This window comes from Sander lucioperca, chromosome 19 (assembly GCF_008315115.2).
Source record: "Sander lucioperca isolate FBNREF2018 chromosome 19, SLUC_FBN_1.2, whole genome shotgun sequence".
Taxonomy (NCBI): Eukaryota; Metazoa; Chordata; class Actinopteri; order Perciformes; family Percidae; genus Sander; species Sander lucioperca.
In genome coordinates this window covers 21,094,424-21,111,478 of record NC_050191.1, presented here as the reverse complement: position 1 = coordinate 21,111,478, position 17,055 = coordinate 21,094,424, and the positions used below count along the sequence as shown (strand labels likewise).

The window sequence follows — 17,055 nt, the reverse complement described above, 5'->3', positions numbered from 1 at the left end:
AACAGTAGCGCAACTGAAATTGGCAACACCAGTGCAACCCCCTCCGAAATTGAAGCCTTGCATAATGTTCACATTGCCGTTTTACTTGTGGCAATTTTCAGTGATAAATAAAGCCAAATTGCTGACATTTTGCTAACGTTATGCTGCGTTCCAGACAAAATTTTTAGCCCGTAAGTTACGACTTCAAGTCACGACTCACGACTTGGTTGTGTTCCAGGCAAAGTCACGACAAAGTTAACTAGCGGCTACCTAACGTTGACGTTAGCTAGCGCTAGCTGATACTAGCGACATATTTTGGGCTTCATTTAATAAACATAACCTGTAGTAGTACACAATCGTATGTGTATTGTTTTGATTACAATGTGCAATTTATGTCTATTTCTATTTCCCACCGTTAATCACCAGCGTCTGTACAGCATCAACAGGGGTCGCCATTGTTGTTTATGTGGGTGTGACGTCAAAAACTGTAACTGGGATCTGGTTCGAGTTCACGGGTAGTAAGTTACGGGTTTGACTGAGGTTCCAGGGCACTTTCACAGGTAGAAGGTTGTGAAAACGCGGGTTACAGGTTGCCTGGAACGCAGCATTAACTAATGTAACCATGAACATTACACTCACTTTTTGCAGACCAAACCGGAAATTAATTCTTCTTTGTCGCTGTTGCCAGTGGCAGCACAGCGCAACTTGCTGTGTTGACAAATGTTTTAAAGTGGCGGAGAAGAATTGGTTTCTGGGAAAAGGGCGTTTTTATCCGGGTGAAATTACCTTTGAGTCGATTTTTGCGTGGCTAAATTACATATTAAATCAAATCTGGGCATAGATTTGCGTACTCGCCTATACCCGATCCAGCATTTTAGGCAGTTCTAGACATTTTGGTTATTGGTACATAACAGTGGTATCAATCTCCTCACCTAACTCTCAGCAGGAAAGCAAATAAGCATATATTTCCAGCTAATCCTTTAAGCAACTAATCAATTAAAAAAGTCACTAGTTTTTTTCAGCGCTAGTTGACTGATTGTTAACATGAAAACTGTCTAAGCATAACATCCATATGTATTTGCTGCAGACAGACAGACAAAACACCTGACAAAACCCTGACATACACTATGATGAAATTGAAAGGCTTCCAGCGTTTGAGTGGGGATATATCTGTCCTTGTAAAAGAAAACTGTAAATACACATAAATTAAATTTACAAGCCAATTTCATCTCTGGAGTTGAGTCAAACTTGTAAACACAGAGGAGGAGGAGGAGGAGGAGGAGAAGGAGGGAGAAGCAGAGGAAGAAGAAGAAGAAAAGATAAGCATGCCTTGAATTATCTAGGCCAGTCAAATGGAGGTGTGTTTAGGGACGGACGGTGCGGCTCTCGCTCCAGGCCACTGCGTGTGAGAAGGTCATGTGAAAGTGGAATGTGGCTGTGCAGGACGTTTGCCAGAGGCTGCAATACGTCAAGAAAGCTTATTTTCTTAAAACAGAACTGTATGCCACCTAGGGGAGATTATCCTCCCTTTTTCAATACAGGTTCTTTTGTGAATAATTGGGTTTGGAAACGTGAGAAAAGCTTGCCAAGAGGCAGATATCTCTTATTTTGATGGTGTATTGTTTCGACAAATTCAACAGACATAATGAGAGACCAGGCTTTTGCACGCTGCCGTACCGGACAAACAATTACCCAGCAATTACTGAGAAGCTTTTTAGATAGAGGGGAATGGATCACTCAGCAGGCAGCTGACAGCGTGAGCTAACTCAGCAAGCGACATGCTAAATAGGAAAATAATGGTGTAAAGTGCCAGAGGAGAAGATCATCCATACGACACAGAGACGTGCAATAAAGAAGGAGACAGCAACACATAGATGGGGAAAAAAAATATTTATGTAGACAGGCGAAGGGAAAATTCACAAACAAAAAGACACATCCAAAGAGAAAAGAGAAGTGAACCTGCACACACACATACTCTCCTGTGTGAGTGATGTCACTGTCAAAGCCTGGCCGTCAACTAGGGCTGGGTATCGTTCAAAAAATGACTTTGATACCGGTACCTTAACAATACTTTTTTTCGATACCAATTTTTATAAAACATAAAGAAATTACAACAATACAACATTACGGCATAAATATTTGTATTTATTTTTCTATCTCTACAAACTCTACATTACGTTCACGTAGCACATGAGCGTAATGTAGAGTTTTTCCTGCGTGCCTCTACGACGTGTAACGTTAGACAGCCAATCACAAGCATTATTAGATCTTGGTAGAAGCATGCTGCATGCTTATTGGCTCACTGACGCTGATGAGATTTACTCCTTAGGCAGGGTGCGATTTGTGAAAAAAAGCAGAGGTGGGGATGTTTTTTGATCATACACAAAAAAAAAAAAAATGCAAGAATTAAATCCCCCTTCCAATACCATTGATATAGTGCCACTCGTCCAGGCATGTCAAACCCCAAAAGGTGCTCTAAGCGATTTTTAGGCTACAACATTTTTTGTCACATACAGCAAACATCTCCTCACTATCCGTTAGCTGCCTGTCCCCTGAACACACTGTAAAAAAAATGCGATCTCCGTAGACAGCCCAGGCTCCACAAACGGCAACAAAAACAAACTGCGCCAACCTGCACCACCAAACATAACATAACAAACAAACAGTGTTCGGGATGAGGAGGAGGGAGGGGCGTGCTAGCCTCCGTTTTGTTTGACAGTACTTCAAACGTCAACAAGAAGTGATGTCACCCAACATCGCTTAGAGCACCTTTAAATATGCTCTTCAATACTCAATGGAAAATACAGCGCTTTCAAGCTGGAGAGCGGAGTTCACTTCGCACCAATAAGGCCACCTGGTTGGAATAAGGCTTTCTTCCAGTTGACCCTTGTCAAAATCCCAACAACCTGGAAAGTGGGGAGAACATGGAAGACTTTTTAGCACTGTACATTTCGTACATTTCATACATTGCCATGGTGAAGTCCTCGGTGGGTTTAAAGGTTTAAAGCTTGTGTTGTTGCTGTTATTTTTGGCACCGTTGCTTCCAACTGCTCTATTCTATTCCCAGGTCAAAAACCACTGCAGCGGAGTCGAGTGGGGAAGTTATAACCTACGGAGCATTACCCCGAGCGTTAGAGCTGTGCGATATGGAGAAACTCAAATATCATGATATTTTTGACCAAATACAGCGATGTCGATATGTAGGGTAGACTTTTGGCGCTTTTTCAAAAGAATTGATACAATGAGATTTTAGATAAACAATCATCAATAATGTGGACATAATGACTAAGTGGGTAAAGGCAAACAATAGAAGAGCTGGAACAGTCTGGTAAATTCATCAAAGTACATCACTTTACTGTAATGCAGCCTTTAAAACCAGGAAAAGACAACACTTGTGTCATATCACGATATTACGATATCCAAAATCTAAGACGATATCTAGTCTCATACATTGATGCCGATATAATATCGATATGTTGCCCAGCCCTACCGAGCGTATACATACACAAAAACCCTGGTTACCAGTGTTGCAGAGTAACTAGTTACACGTAACGGCGTTACGTAATTTAATTACAAAATAAAAGGTAACTGTTATCTGTTACAGTTACTGGGGGGAAATTGTGTAATTAAATTACAGTTACCTTTGAAAATGTTCATGATTACATTGGGGGTTACATCTGAATATTTTCAGTAAAAAGCCATGCTATGTGTTGAATAATATTAATTTTGTTGCTTTGCATGTTTTTCACGTACACAATGTCTTCTTTTGCCATTTCCAGCCACAGCCGTTTCGTAAAATTTGATATTATTCTGATGCTTTCGATCGGTTCTCCTGTTTGAATATGCAACGCTTCCCATCCGACCGTTAAAGTGCCTCTCAAGCTATAGATAGCTTTAGAAATTTAGAAAAGTAATCAAAAAGTAATTAAATGTAATGCGTTACATTCATTTGATAACGTAATTGAAATAGTTACACTACTTTTACATTTTAAATAGGTTACCGATTACAAGTTACCCTATTACATTTCTAAAGTAACCTTTCCTAACACTGCCGGTTACTAAAGGAGTTATCTAGGTCTGTTAACCAGGGTTTACATTGCATTTGACAATAAAAAATAATTGGGTTTTTAAACTGCGGGTACACGCACTGAGACTCAAGCCTGGCCATCAACAGAGCCTGTCCCTGCATAAGCATGTTTTTATTGAGAATGAATCATGTATCAGCTGGTATTAAAGCCGTACATATGAACAGAATTATTACATTTGTTCCCATATGAAAGCATTCTTTCATTTCATGATATCAGGCTGTGAGAAAGTTTAATAAAGGGGAACTTTAAGGTAAGCAATAACAGGAAGTCCAGGGAGTTGCATAATGTCTATGTGCTGTTTAGTTTGGAAGGGGAGCTGGTGTTTTGTGTTGACTAGACTTTTGATCCAACCCACATAGCACAGTCACAAGTTTAGGTATTGCAACAACAAAACTAAATGATGAAGTCTGGTGAGAGACACAAAGAGAGGACAGTGAAGAAAAGCGTTGAAGACAGATACTGTACATACGGGAGATAGAAAAGAGAAGGAGAGGAATAGAGAATATGGTTATGTTCAGACTGGCAGCCTAAATCTGATTTCTGGCATATCCAGATTGGAATCAGATTGCTTTTATAAAGTCATACCGTAGGTGGAAATCTGACTCAAATCAAATTTGAAACGACTTAGCCGAGCCACTCAAATCAGATTTCAGACCGTCCTTTACGTCACTCGCAAAGCATAACGCGGAACATATGATGGTGACATCACACCTGCCTGTGGCTGCCGCACAGCGGTGGAATAAGTAGACTCACTGTAGATCTTAGAAGTAAAAGTGCCAGTACAGCAATGTAAAACTGCTCCATTGCACGTTTAAAATCGTACTTACAGTATTAAAAGTACAAAGGTTTATCAGCCAAATCTACTTGAAGGGATAGTTTTTGAAGTGGGGTTGTATGAAGTACTTATCCATAGTTGGTGTATTACCTATAGTAGATGGCGGTCGGCACGTCCCCAGTTTGGAGAAGAAGGCAGGAGTACCAACATGGAAGCTAAGCAATGTACAGCTGTGCAGCAGCAAAACTTATTTTAGCCACCTTAAAAAGGCTCACCTCAAAATACAAAATCGGTTACAAAATCAGTTTAACTTTACGCTATATTTAGAATATTTTCATAACTTTAACATTTTCCGACGGGGAACTCAAGCCGTTATCTCTGCTCTCTTCAGAGCCACCAGACTCCTTTGACAAAAACAGTAATTTTACCTCACATAACTGGGAAGTTGCTGGTCTACCACTGCCTCGATCGGCTAGTTAGTTTGTCTTATTTCTCCGACTGCTGTGTTTTAAAGGGTTATGCTATGATATGATATAAATGTATAGCAGAAAATACTCAAGTCAAAGCAAAGTACCTACAGTACAGTACTTGGTGAAGAGTAAAGTGGTTACTTATCTTATATTTTATAGTTCACACCTCATAAAAGTCAATCCTACCTACGGCACCTTTAACTTTCCTCGTCTCTGATGCTGCCTGCACGTCACTATTACGTTTTTCTTCATCTAATCTGCAGCTTGCTGTTTTGGTGTCATTCTAGAAAAATTCTCCATGAGTTACAGTACGCGCAGCAGTGTCGTTACCACAAAAAAAAACTAATCTTGATGGGTTTACGATGCCTGAACACAAACTGCAACCTCACTTGTAAACGACCATCCTTAAGATCAGACCTAAGAGACAAATTGCGTTTTTATGAGGTGTGAACTATAAAATATAAGATAAGGGGGAAAGATGAGGGTAGAGGTGTGGGTTGGTTGGGTCCAAATATGCGTCAACAGCATGAAGCCTCCTTAAAGTTGAGTATGGTTGGAGCAGAACATCAAAGAGCGGGACTCTGTGTTGTGTGCTGTACGCCTGCTGGCAGCCACTCTGGCTGGCATTCACCATTGCTTTTTTGGCTGCTTTCAGAAGGTTCCAAAGCAAACAAGAAGGATCCTACTTGCAGGCCGTAAAAACTTGTGTGTCAGCCCACTCCATCATACACAGTGCTGTGCTTCACAAAATGGCAGGAAGGGTTTACCTTTTCTTATCAAGCAAAAGCAAAAACATAAAGTGATTTCAAATCATGATGATACATTTTTACATTCAACATTTGAACTATACTGATATGTGGCTACTATGTGGTGTATACTTTTCCATAACGAAAACAAAATATATAACCATTTTCTTTTAAATAGTTGTGGATGTGGCACTGTATAGCCTATGCCGATTGATACAAGACATGTTTCCCCTTTTTTGAGCCCACAGTGTTGGTTACCATTATCGATTTAAGACATCGGCCCCTATATAACATTGTTCTGTTCGGCCTTGTCCTCGAAAAATTAAGTTCCCATACGACAAAACTAGGGGTCGACCGATACTGTTTTTTCAGGGACGATAACAATACCAATTATTAGTAGTTAAATAAACTGATAATCGATATTAGGAACCAATATGCATTTACAGTCAAAATGAAAATCTTTTAGTCAAAATGAACATTTTGGAATGTTCCAAACTCCAACACAAATGTTTATTTAAACGCTTTAAGCAAATATTTAATATAACTGAAACTTTAAACGTAATACACAGTCAAAAAAGGACACAAAAATAGCTTCTTGAAGTTTTAACATGCTAACAGTTTGTTTGCAGGTGTTGCAGACTGCTTACAGAACTGTAGCGGAGCCAAAGTAGCAGACTTTTTAATTAATGAACTTTGTCGGTTATCGTTAAAATAAAACACAGACACAGGGGCGGATGATGACTGGATGAGGCAATCAAACACAGGACTTTCATCCAGAAAACCGCTGTTCATGTCCCGTGTGAAACCAAAACACATTGTTGACTTGTTTACGTAACATACTTAACCTAAGTCACGTATGTAACGTACTTAACTTAATTCATTTAACAAACATACTTATTTTCACCCAAACCTTGATTGTTTTCTAAACCTAACCAAATAGTTTTGTTTCAATTCACAACGTTAACCACGTGTTTAAAACAGTGACCTTTTCACAACGTGCGCCAGTCGGAGTCATTGAAAATGTATTTCCCTTGAAACGTAATTGAGAATACAGTTTCACTGAGTGGGAAAATCATTTTTACGAGACAGGGTTGTGCTGTTAAGTCACTCGGAAAGTGGAAGCTAGGAAGGGAGGCTAACTAGCTTCCGCTCAGAAAGAGGCGTGGCATCATCACCTAATTATTATTCATTTAAATAAAAAAAAAATGAAGCTAAACTTAACTGACTCTATCTGGCTTTATACATTTCTAAATTGTGTGTATTTTCTGTGAGTATTTCTAAATCATTTAGAATAAAAACAAATGAGTTCACCGGACAAACAATGGTGATCAGTGATCGGTTGTGACGCACACTCACAGCTCATTTTCTGTCTGGCTGCTGATTGGTCGACTGAATGTGCTGGTGCTCTCCTCCACTCAGTCCAGAGAGACACAGCTACATCAGAGTACACTCACTGAAATGTATTGCTGACTCTTTTCAATGGAGATGAGTAAAGTGTTGCTCAAAAAGTCACTCAATGTGTCGCTAATCGCCTAAAAGATAAATAATGAGTCAATGAAAGGGTCTTAAAAGTTGCAGAATCTAGTGAGAAAGTGGCAACATTGATCATAGAGTGTTGTAGAGAGCGCTCAAATCACAAATGGAACTAATCGATGGCTAACAACATCAGCCCCTAACTGGTTGACTGCCTGTGTCCATTCCATAATATGAAAAAGTAATTAGTGCCCACCCATATAGATATTGTACCAATGAAATGACTGGTCCCACATTGTCAGTCCTAAGCAGTCTGATTTCTTGGCAGGAGAGCCAGATTTAAATGGCTATTTTGAATGTTCATGGGGCTTCTTTGTCACTTTTGTATAACATGGTTTCTGCAGCAATCAAGGCTGTGATTTCCCTTTTATACTGCTCTGTAAAAAAAACAATCCAGGTGCCATTGGTCAATGCCCAGTGATTCATTTAAAAAAAAAAAAAAAAAAACACATCTGTCTTTGAATGTTAGTGGTGGAATGTAACTAAGTACATTTACTCAAGTATTGTGCTTAAGTACAAATTTGAGGTACTTGTACTTTACCTGAGCCTTTTCTTTTCATGCCACTTTTTTACTTCTACTCCGCTACATTTCAGAGAGAAATAGTGTACGTTTTACTCCACTACATTCATCTGACAGCTTTAGTTACTAGTTACTTTACAAATTAAGATTTTTTGCACACAAAACACATGTAGTTTATAAAACACGTTTTATTACAAATTTCGTCGTTTCCAGTTTCTACAATGTGATTTTTCTGCATGGAGTACTTTAACTTTTATTACTTTAAGCACATTTTCCTGATGATATTTATATACTTTTACTTAAATGCAGAACTTTTACTTGTAACAGAGTATTTTTTTTATAGTGTGTTATTTGTACTTTTACTTAAGTAAAGGATCTGAATACTTCTTCCACCACTGGTGAATGTGAATGTACTTGAAAAAAAAAAAAGCTGAAGTATACGGCAAAAGTAAGACATCTTTAGCAATGGTCCTCCTCTAGAGGTTAAGGACGCACTCTGAGGTTTACCTTCTTGAGGGTAGTCTGTCTTTCTGAATGACAGCTCCCATATAAACAGAGCCTGATGTGGAGAGTGGGAGATTATGAGTGTTTGATGAAAACAGCCTTTGCTGAGATTTATCATGGGCGGCGTTAAACCGCTCCATTCCACTTCCAGACACGTGTCGGATACTTAAAGCGAGGTCACTATGGCAGCTCCATGTTTTTCACATTGCTCTTCATGTTATTCTAATCACATGTCTAAGCCACTGACTATAATCTGATAATGATTGGACTCCAAATGTCCAGGTATTAGCCTCAGAAAAATATACACTTGCAACATTCCTTCTGAACTATCAAATGTTTATTTTAAAGCAGGCAGTTAGAATCCAAGCCCCATTGGCAGAATGGAGGTTGACGTGCAGACGTATATACGTGTATATATATATATATATATATATATATATATATATATATATATATACACGTCTGTGTATAAAAAAACGACAATATATATATATATATATATATATATATATATATATATATATATATATATATTCGTTTTTTTATACACACTTAACTCCAATTAACCTTCATTCTCCTATTTGCCTGTAATCACATTATCTTCTGGTATTTGACTCTTGTTTTTCTTTCATCCGAGAGAGGCCGTGTCCTCCTGCTACATGCCCAGAGAACGGTGAGGCAGTGCAGGAACAAGCTTCTCCTTGTGCTGGATTTGCCAGTTGGCCAGAGAACCAGTCTATGCTCTACTCTTTCTCTCTCTCTGTCTCCCCCTCCTCACCCCTCAGATCTTTCTCAATAAGCTCCTCACGCTCTCTTTTCAGCCCTCTCCTTCTGCTCCCTGGCTGCATATCTGAGCTCTGCCCTCGGGCCATGTCCAGCGTCACACAACGTCTGATTCATGCCCTCAGTTGGCTGCTGTGGTCAGCTGACTCTATAGCAGTGGTTCCCAAAGTGGGGTCCTTGAGGGGGGGGGCTCATCCCTATGTTCCCTCAGCCCTATGTTCCCTTATTTCTATTAAATTTCCCCTGCATCAAAATTAGGCCCTATGTTCCGTCAAGGATTCCCACCAAATTAGGCCCTATGTTCCCTCAAAGAAACCCCCCAAAATTAGGCCCTGTGTTCCCTCAGCCCTATGGTCCCTCATTTCTATTACATTTCCTAACACAACACAGTTTAATTTTCTATAAAATTTTCCCTCATTAAAATTAGCCCTATGTTCCCTCAGCTCACATATCCCCCCACCCCCGGTCGTATTTTATGTTTTGGATATGTGACCTTGTATAAATTGCTGCAGTAATACTGATCATCTTGGGTTAGGGTTGGGGTTAGGGCTAAGGGAACACAGGGCTGAGGGAACACGTGGCTGAGGGAACATGCTCCCCTTGAGGTGCATTTATTTTCACTATATTTCCATCCGTAACTAACACAATCAGGGATTTTCCATTTTTGCCATTATGGGAAAACTAACTTAAAGACTTTTCTCAGATCTAATGGTCGTGATTGGTCCCCAGCGAACTTCTTTAGCAAGTTTTGTCTTTAAGCTTTTTGAGTGTTATTCCTTTATTATCTGCTCTAGCTTTTTCAATGTTTCAGACACAGATATTGTTATATTTGTCCGAAATGATGTGAAATTGCATATTTTTTTATTATTAAAAAACGTAACATTTTCTTGAGCTAGGACCCCTAACCTTCTGCACCTAAGTCTTCCATAAACCTAGGGAAAACACTGACAATGACAGACTGTATGGGTTTCTGTAATAAAACATCTAAAAGCAAAAATCCTATCAGACAAAATCTTATGAAATGAGGGTCTGTGGTCTAATTTGTGTCAGTTAATGGGATCCTTGGCATGAAAAAGTTTGGACAACACTGCTCTAGTACTATAGGATCGGGCTTGTTGGAGGATTGATTCAATATTCTGCCAGGACGCTGATCAATTCCAGTTGACTGTAAGTGTGCATAAATAAGAACAGTTTAATAATTAAAAGACAATTATTCCACAGAAATGTAGTTTTTTTTCTACCTATAATATTCTACTTTATAACTTATTTAGAATACATTCAGACATAGTGAGTCGTTATCGATGTCAAAATAAGGATTTTACTACTACTATTAAACGTCTTAAAATGGACAGTTTGAAACAAAGGCTGTTAAATCTGTGCCTCTTTCTTCCCCCCGCACCGTACAAAAACACATTCCAGCTGTCAAATGTGTTCGTTCATGTACTTCTACATAAAACAGTTTCTGACTACCAACCTGTCCCCTAAAGCAATTATAGGTGAAAAGAGCTCCGCACTTGAATCCCTACGCTCCAAAAAGCTGCGTGTTGCGCTGTCACGTTCACTGACACATTAGTGGCATATTTTGAGAATTGATGACATGAATGATGATGCATGAAATTTCCAGTTGTTTTGAACGATTTGGAAATGTCACCTCAGTTTAGAAAGAAAGAAATGCATATATTTGAAAGCTATACCTCCTAGTTTCTTAACAGGTTAAAATTGTATGCAAAATGGGAGATGATGCTATAAGTTATGCAACCAACAATTCTTTCCCTGTCGATTCATCCGACAATCATTTTCTTGATTAATCGATTACTCGTTTGGTCTGTTAACATCAGTGAAAAGTGAAAAATGACAGGAACATTTTCCCTGAGCCAATGGTGATGTCTTCAAATGTCATGTTCTATTTCATCCTTACTGACTGCCAGAGACAAGTGCTTAACACTGCCTCTGGCGGTCATCCAGGATTCATAGAACCGTAGTTACATTCGTAACTTTCGTTCCATCTGACCAAAGATCCATAACTCAAAGATATTCAGTTTACAATGACATCAAACAAAACAATCGATTCTCCAATTAAAACCGATCTTTGATTAAGTGATCTGATATCGATTGATACAATCCTGAAATCGATCTTTTAATATATGCCTATGCCCTTCTCTTAAGTAACACTTTGAATACAGACATTTTACTTATAGTTGAGTATTTTTACATTGTTGTATTGCTGCTTTAACCCTCATGTGATCCTCGGGTCCAATTTGACCTGTTTTTCAAAATTTCAAAGTCAGAAATATGTTGTTGTTTTTTCGTTTTGTTTTTTTAAATACAAATGACCCAGAAATTAGATGGATTCCATACAATGCTCTTCACATGTACAGTAGAATTCATGATCACTACTTTTATTGAATTTTGTAAGTTTTAGCCTTTCAAAAAAATTGAAATGGTTTCAAAACTGTATTCTGACTAAACTTTGACTCTTTGAAGTCTCTGATTATCCATCAACACACATCTCCTCTAATGTCAGTCTAATTATTTCATAATTTCTGCTTTTTTTTTTTAAATAAAAAAGTAGGTATAATTTCCTACAAATGAAGATTATTCCATAAATTCCAAAAATAAGTGTTAACCTAGTAGTAATAAGTTGGTGTTAGTGGTGTATGGTGGTTGGGAAACAAAAGCATCGAAGACCTAGGAAAAAAAGTGTCAAAAAGTGTCGAAGAAAGGTATATAAATGTCAGAAAAAGTGTCAAAAACATAGTAACAAAAGGCACCAAAAAGGTGTTCATTTCCCAGGAGGACAACAAGTGCACTTTCGAAGGGAAGACAACACAAGGGTTAAATAAGCAAAGGATGTGATCTGATTTGGACTGATGCTGATCGTCAGTAAATCTACTGTCACAGTAACCAGTAAACTACCTGCTACAATAAGCTGACTGTACTGGACACACCACACCAACCAATCAGATGTGATACATTAAAGTCATACGTTGCCATAGAGCTTGCATGAAAAAGAGTTAGCTAGTTAATACATGTAATACAGTAAATACAGTTGAAAGTAATTGATATTAGAGATCGACCGATAAAGGTTTTTTAAGGCCGATATCGATACAAATATTTGGTGATTTAAAAATGAGATATTCCGATATATCGGCCGATATGTATTTAAAAAAAAATAATCCAGAAACGCGTAACAAAACATAAACATATTTCCCTGACATTAGTTATCTGTAGTTATTTATGAGTCCTCACTAAAATAATAGGATAATGCTGTTTAAAAATAAACTTGTTTGTTTCATTGTCATAACAGAACAGAGGAACATCTAAATATATTAAAGTTCTGATAAATAAAATGTATAAAAATACAAACTTAAGATATGAAACTTAAAGTCCATTGAACAAAAACACAATAACAACACAAAAAAATCAAAGAGTGTTGCCAACAGGGACGTTGTAGAGCACCCTCTGGTGGACAAACTATGCCACGCCAACACGCATAACATGGTTGAAGGGTGTTTCGTCCGTTTTTATTTTATTTTTTAAATATTAATTTATCGGCCATTATAAATGCCAATACCTATAGTTTGGAAAATGCCTAATATCGACCGATAATATCGGCCCACCGATATATCAGTCGGGCTCTAATGGATATCATATATGGTTTAAATAGCTGGCTAAATTAGGATAAACATTTTAAAGAATTCGCCAAAAGTCATGGATAAACTGTTGAAATAATTACTTGAAATTGATAGATAAATGGTTGGAATAATTGGCCAAAACTAGTGGACAAACTCCTCTATAGGGACCACAATGGAAATAAGTCTTTGGGCTTTATTGTGTCATCCCTGACAAGTTATGTATTTTTAATGTATGACACATGTACTGTTTCATATTTTTATAATTAAGTGGTCAAATAAAATCAATCAATCAATCAAACGTTGAAATCAATTGAAATGAATGCATTTGGATCATGATGGTTGGAGTTAATGACGGTTATGCCAGGCAAAAAAAAGGTTGGGAACCACCGGTATATCCTTTCATCGCACTATAGTTGTAACCCTCAACTTCCTTTGCTATTGGACGGTTGCACAAGTCACTTTTTACTGAACATTTTGGAATAGAAATCAAATGTAGAACTGCGTTTTTTTGCAATTAAAGTTGTGTTAAAACATCAGCTTAAAGCCCCAGAAAATACTGAATAATTATGAAATTATTAAGAAAATGAAATGTCAGAGGTTATGTGTTGATGCTGCCGAGATATGCGCTGGTATTCTCTGGAAGTTGTAAATGTTTACTCATTAATCATGTCCATTTGGCAGTCGTGGTCTGGGATCAGGCGTGCTTGGCAGCGTGTTAAGTAAAACCAGTGAATAAAAACAGCTTTGTAAATTGAGTGCATTCAGGGCAGTGTTCCCTGGCGTTTTTTTTTTTATCATTGAGATGTCATTATTTTCCAAGAAGCATGGTGTGTTTACCTGTGCAATAGAGCACTTCATACCCATTTAAATAATGAGTCCACCGCAAAAGATGTTAGAGATAAGTGTTACGGTTTCACCCCGGACATTTTTAAAGTTATCGCTGGAAATGTTCACAATTATTTTAAATTGCTTTTCCGCTCGAAAAGACAGAGCAGGTGGCAGATTTCGGAATGTAAACTGGCCCTTATGCTGTTCTGAATTTTTAAAACAGCCCCTGAGAGGGGATGTAAATGCACTCTTATTATTCCTTTTGTATAATAATGTGTACTCAACCTTTTATTGAGTGTCTCCTGCAGGCCACCCATTACGATCCTCACCCTGTTGAAAACTTTACTTCAGAGGGATTTGTCACCCCTGAGGTTGACAAGACAAGTGCACAGGGGTCAGAGAGAGAGAGAGACACGGCAAACAACACGCAGTGAACTAGAAAGAAACATGGCGTCCATGAATAATGCATGGATGAAGAGGTCTATCTAATGACGCTCTTAAAACTTTTAAAAACTGATCTTTCTTTTCAGCTGGAGATGCTCTTGTTTTAAAAATCCCCTTTTTCCACCCCCATAACTGACTGCAGTCGTCCTCCAAACTCAGCTTGAGAGAGACACTGATTGGTTTAATTATGTTTGCTGTGATTAAGCATCTTAATTGTACTCACCACAATGTGAGATGTGAATCATAACGATGTCGAGACGTGACATTTGGGGCTACAGCTTTGGAAAAGATTTCTTTTCTTTGGAACAGTTCTTTTCTTCGCTTACACTTTTTTTTTTAACACACAGTCATAGCCACACAATCCCCAAACTATGCACACACATGCGCACACACACACACACTGGTAGACAATTTAAAGAGGGACACTTACTGTCTTTGGACGCTTGGTGGTCATGTCAGGGTCAGAGAGGAACAGAGACACAGACAGAGTGGAGAGCGCGACCTCACGGCATTAACACTCACATCCCAGCCAGCCGGCTCCCAGACACGAGGACGAGTCCGACGGGGCTTGTTAACTTGAAAGCGCGGATGGAGGGGCGGGCGGGCGGCAAGGCTTGCTAGAGTGTGTCAAGAGGGAACTGCAGGCACCAGTCAGTCAGGCCGCTGAGAGGCGGCACGAGGAGGAAAAACGAGACAGACAAAAGCAGAGAGAATTCAAAGACGGCAGCAGTTTCTTATTCCTCTTCCTCCTCGCTTTCTCCAGTGAAACTTAACCCCCGAGGAGCACCGGCAAGCAGACACAGTAGAACCAGTTCCAGACCTGTACTGCACGGCTGCCTCTCTCTCTCTCTCTCTCTCTCTCTCTCTCTCTCTCTCTCTCTCTCTCTTCTCTCCCCTCTCTGTTTTTTGGTATCATTTAACTCTTGATTCCGCGGCCTGGCGATGAGCTCAGCGCGGGGCTCCGGTTTCAGCGCCTTTGCTGGAATGCGAGGGCAGCGGCGCAGAGAGGCAGAGGTGCTGGGCAGGTCAAAGGCTACTGGTGTAGTGTGGAGGAACAGAGAGGAGAGGAGTGTCTGTCATCTGGGGGAGTTCCAGTGGAGGGGATATTTGAGGGGCCTGGAGTGGCGAGAACAAAACAGGAGTTACAGGGGTCACGGGTTACGGATGTTGCAGGGCCAGGCAACATTTGACAGATCTGGAGGCCGAGGACTTCAGGGCATGGAGTACATTTACACGCTCAAAGACTCAAAGACACACACACACACACACACACACACACACACACACACACACACACACACACACACACACACACACACACACACACACACACACACACACACACACACACACACAACCTCTCTCCTAAGTGCCAGATTTATTGCTCACTTAGAGAGCGGGGCGTTGTCCTCAGGGAGAAAGCTTTTCTTTTCTTTTCTGTTTTTCATGTTTAGTAGACCTGGGTCAAAGATATGAATTATACAATTAAAATACATGCACAGCTAAAGAGGGTGACCACAAACACAGGCATAATAATATTTGCATAGCACACATTTGGTACAGAGTGTTACAAGGTACTTTACAGTCGTAATAAAATTGCAGTAAAACGGAATTCATTAGATAAAATGCAAATTATGAAAAAAGAAACAAAAAGGTTTTTACATAAAAGCCAGAATTAGTCACGGACATCAACAACAGTAAAGGTACCTACAAGGAACAGAGATTTTGTCGGTGATTCTGAAAAGGCAGACCTAAAAGGGGAAGGGGTTTCAGTTTGAAGGAAGTAGCTAACAACGCTCGGTCGGGAGCCTCAAAATTGTATTCAAAAGTCTGTGTTTTTTTTCATCGTTACTTTTCATGACAGTGCAGTTGTCACTAATCCCTGCCCCTTTCCCCTTTCAGTGCACAGTTACTGCCAGCTAGCTAACGTCAGCTAGCTCCTGTCGGCTAAAGCAACCGCACTGTGTGACGCTGTTTGTTTTGGCTTCTCACATACAGTTGTGTATCTTTCTCTGTGTCACATTTGTGATTAACAATCCCCTCCATTATCACCACCCACTCAGACAAAAATCAAGAAAAGATGACAGTAACTATAATATTTAAGATGATTCAACAAAATAGACAATAAACACCATGAGCCGTCTGTGAGATGTCTCATCCCAGCACAAAGCTTCTTAGGAGCCCTCCAGAAAGCTCAGGTACTTTCCCCATTTTCAAGTATAGACATCTAATCTGGAAAACCGTTTATGACATCATTTTAAATGCTGCCACCGGGAGCGTGCCTATGTTCCCACATTTCTAAGAAATTTTTTTTTCACTGAAAATTAGGCCCTAGTCCCACAGCCCTATGTTCCCACATTTCCCACATTTCCAAAATTAGGGCCTATGATCCCACATTTCCTTTTTCAAAAAATTTGTATCAGATTTTATCCCCCTAACCCTAAAAAATGTTGTGGGAGGATAGGACTTAAATTGAAGGGAAATGTAGGAACACAAAACCTAATTTTTAAATGTCCTAGAAATGTGGAAACATGAGGCCTAATTTTAAGACAAATCTTAGAAATGTGGGAACATAGGGCTGTGGGAATATAGGGCCTAATTTTCAGTGAACAAAAAAAATTCTTAGAAATGTGGCCCACTCCTGGATGGCACCCCTTCATTCTTCCATCCTCTTACAATAATCTGTCTGGCTATCATTAAATTAGTCTGGACACAGCTTCTTATGTGCTTACTGTATCTATCTCGCCTAG

General features: G+C 39.2%; 1 protein-coding gene across 1 annotated transcript in view; it reads right to left on the bottom strand.

The window, feature by feature from the left end:
- Window positions 1-15,350, bottom strand: part of flrt2 (fibronectin leucine rich transmembrane protein 2) — a 62,293-nt gene extending 46,943 nt beyond the window's left edge. The window contains exon 1 of the mRNA XM_031288056.2: window positions 14,736-15,350. The gene's annotated coding sequence lies outside the window, so the exon portion shown is untranslated. The remainder of the gene's footprint in view (window positions 1-14,735) is intronic.
- Window positions 15,351-17,055: the final 1,705 nt, after the last annotated feature.